The sequence below is a fragment of the Lycium barbarum genome, chromosome 1, assembly GCF_019175385.1.
Source record: "Lycium barbarum isolate Lr01 chromosome 1, ASM1917538v2, whole genome shotgun sequence".
In the NCBI taxonomy this organism is placed as follows: Eukaryota; Viridiplantae; Streptophyta; class Magnoliopsida; order Solanales; family Solanaceae; genus Lycium; species Lycium barbarum.
The window spans coordinates 75,523,172-75,526,793 of NC_083337.1; positions in this window are offsets into that span (position 1 = coordinate 75,523,172).

Below are 3,622 nucleotides of genomic sequence, written 5' to 3' on the forward strand. Positions count from 1 at the left end.
CGGATTGTTTTGAAACGTTCATAAAGGTTTCTGTAATGAATGATGTCCATAACTTTCTTATACTAACTCGGATTGCCTCGAAACGTGCGTATGATCCTTCAAGTGCCGTTTTGTGTACTTATCCATCGAGTCTTAAAAATTGATTTATGTGCATATAGTTTCTCACTACTCTGCTCGTGCATGCCTCAATATGTCCTTCACTGCGTCCCGGGCCAGGGCATGTTCTCGTGCGTACTCCACTGCATTGTTCATCGCGTCCCTCACTAGAGGGTCGGGGCACGTTATATATATAGATATATATGATATGATGACATGATGATATGATGACGGGGTGGCGGCCAGGATGGCATATGATGACTCTATTCACCGCGTCCCTCACTAGAGGGCCGGGGCACGTTACATGCATATACGATACATGATATTGACATACATGATTTTATTCACCGCGTCCCTCACTAGAGGGCCGGGGCATGCTATATGTATATATGATATATGATGATGACATACATGGTTTTCATTTCAAAAAGGCAAGTGCATTGATATTTTTAAAAGTCATACTTGTTTTTGGTAAATCTCTGTTTCAGTTATGATCCTCTTTACTGTATTTCATGCCTTACATGCTCAGTACATATTTCGTACTGACCCCCTTTCTTCGGGGGATGCGTTTCATGCCGCGCAGGTACACACAGATGAGTAGAAGACATTGCTAGAAGATGTTTCAGCAGGATTGGCGAGCTCCATCTCCTTCCGGAGTGTTGCCGAGTCAGAGTATATATTTACATATATATATGTGTGTGTGTTATGATTCCATGATTGATGTTAGAGACTTTGCAGATAGAGTCGTGGGTAAAGAAAGTCAGTCTTGTAAGCAGCTCCATAAGCCGACGTACCATTATGCATTATGTTACAAATCCCATATGATTACAGATGTTACTTGACTTGAGAACGACGAAAAGAATGTTTCAGAAAGCCGTTACTATGTTTTTCATTTTTATTTGATTTAAGAGTCCAAAGAGATTATGAGTGTAACAAGAGTCAGTGGGTTCGCTAGGCCCTAAAAAAGGGTCGGGTACCCATCATGCCTCATCGAGATTTGGGGTGTGAAAAATTGGTGTCAGAGCTGATCGTCCTAGGGCTTGTCTGCAAAGTCGTATCAAGTAGAGTCCTGTTTATGGGTGTGAAGCCGGCCACATTTATAAACAGGAGGCTGCAGGGCATCTAGGGTTTGTTGACCTTCTTTCTATCTTAGATCGTGCGATAGAGCCAAGTCATAGGAAATGAGATTCCTTGCACTAACCTTTGATCTTAGCGGGAGCACAGTATCGACGGGAGAAGCTGAGTGACGATATAGAAAGTCATAGGGGTAAGTTTTGATATTTCTATTCTTTTACCTGAAATTGGGAGCCTTGGGTGGCTGGAATATGTCGTATGTATATATGCCCTGTGAGGCATTGCTGGTAATTATTGTATGCGGGTTTTGGATAGTAAGAATTTTAAAGGAGCCTCTTGCATAATTTTTCAAAAGATCGGGTCATTCAGTTAGGTACATCTAAAAGGTGTAAAGCAGAAGAGTGAAAAAGGAAGGTAAATAAGAAAATATAATAGGGCAGACCCCTAAGGGATCAAGTACATTTCGAGGTGTGATATATGAGCCCTTATTGGAATATTCTATGTATGTGCAATTGCTGTAGATTATTATCCAATAGGGGCGAGTGGAAACCCAAAGTGGCCGATAACTGAGCATTTATAAGTAACAGCGACCAAGGTGTGCTCGCTACCATTGGGAATCTGGAAGTCTAGGATAAAAAGTAGTCATGTATACAAACGAAAGATGGATATTGAGAACTAAAAAGGCCAAAATAGTAATGTTGTAGTCGGAAGAGTAAGAGATCCTTTCTAATTCGGAAAGAGATGCGTTATGAGAACGTTTCGGAATCTGTCAAGACTCCTACTTATATTAGACTATGTGGTGAAGGCCATGCGATGAGGTGGATGTGATTATATCAGTACTAATGCACCGGATTTCATCGAAGCTTCAAGGTTAAGCGTGCTAAGGTGAGAGAAATATTAGGATGGGTGACCCCCCCGGGAAGTGTACTAAAAGTCCTATAGATTTAGACATAAGAGGCAAATGAGAAGCTAGAGAAACCTAAGGGAAATTAGAGCATACGGAATGGTGGGAAACCTTAAGGGGGCGCGCAGGACGAGGCAGACTGGACCGGTGAAGAGAAAGAAAGTGCATCACAGCATTGGAAATTAGGATGAGTTTGAATAGCGTTTGGAAATATTTTGTAAGCGAGATGGTAGCAATTATATATGTATACGTATGCATATGATGTCCCATACATGGCTATCAGCGGGTATACGTATCTCGGAAACCAACGTTGCGGTGTATGGAAGGCATTAATCGAACAGGGTAACGGAGTTCAAGGGACAAAACAAAAATATATGGTACGAGTTTTACAAGGCAAGCTGATGCTGCTTCCACTACCGGTTAAGATTGGAAAGTCCTAATACAACGATATTTGGAAAAGAAGGAAAGTGAGTAGATGGAAGGTAAGGATGATTACCCGGAATGGTATTTATGATAGAGAGAAATGCCAGAGAAAATTGGGGAGATTGGTAGTACTAAAATGTGATTTAAAAAGGGAAAGGTTAATTCTAATAAAGTGTGATACTGAAGCGTCGGTTGGGATGGATAACCACAAGTGAAATACGACGAGTCCATTAAAAAGAAAAAAAATATATATATATATATATATATAATAAAGTAACAGCATGATAGGGACAGGGGCATAGAATACGAAGGTTTGTAATGAATGTGAATAACTTGGTAAGACAACTCATGTGGTAAGTGTAATAGGGTCAATCAGAAAGAGTTACAGGTCAAGTAGGCTCACCCCACGAGGTTTATTCTATTTTATATGCAGTGTTACGAATGAGGTCAAGAAGTGGTGCTCTATAGAATTGCTTATGATTGGGATATAATGAAAACGTAGCAAGAACTGTAATACAAAGCAAGTAAAGTACAGCGAGGAAACGACTAAAGAGGTTTTGCAATGGCAGGACTGATAGCAAGCATGATGAAAGGGGAAGTCAACTAAAAACAAAAAATGAAATTGGACTAAATTCAGGTATATTATGAAACAGACATGGGAAAGGAGGCATGACAAGATAATAAAGGTTGAAAAGAATCAAAGAAATATGTTTTGTTAAGCAATACGTTGTGTCCCGGGCTATGATTCGAATCACTCGTACCACAGAAATTTTGTTATAAGTAAAAATGCAACAGAAGTACCCCGAAAAAGTAATGAAGGACAAAGCGGCGCTGAGTTAAGGATAGGGTCCCTTGTGCGAGGAATAACGGAATAATTATAAAACAGAGTGAGTAAGGGTAAAGAAAGAAAAGGAAACATGCGAAGTACACAAGTTTAAGAAGTAGCCGTATTATAAAAAATAAAAAAAAAGGTGCGTCTCCTACGGATCCCCTATGCTAAGACAGAACAAGTAAAGTACATAAAGGAATAAGCTGGGGAGAAAATGTTGCTATGAGTTAGGAGTTTACCACATGACGATAAAGCGATAAAGTAAGGCTATCACCAATAACAAGTAAAAGGTATGA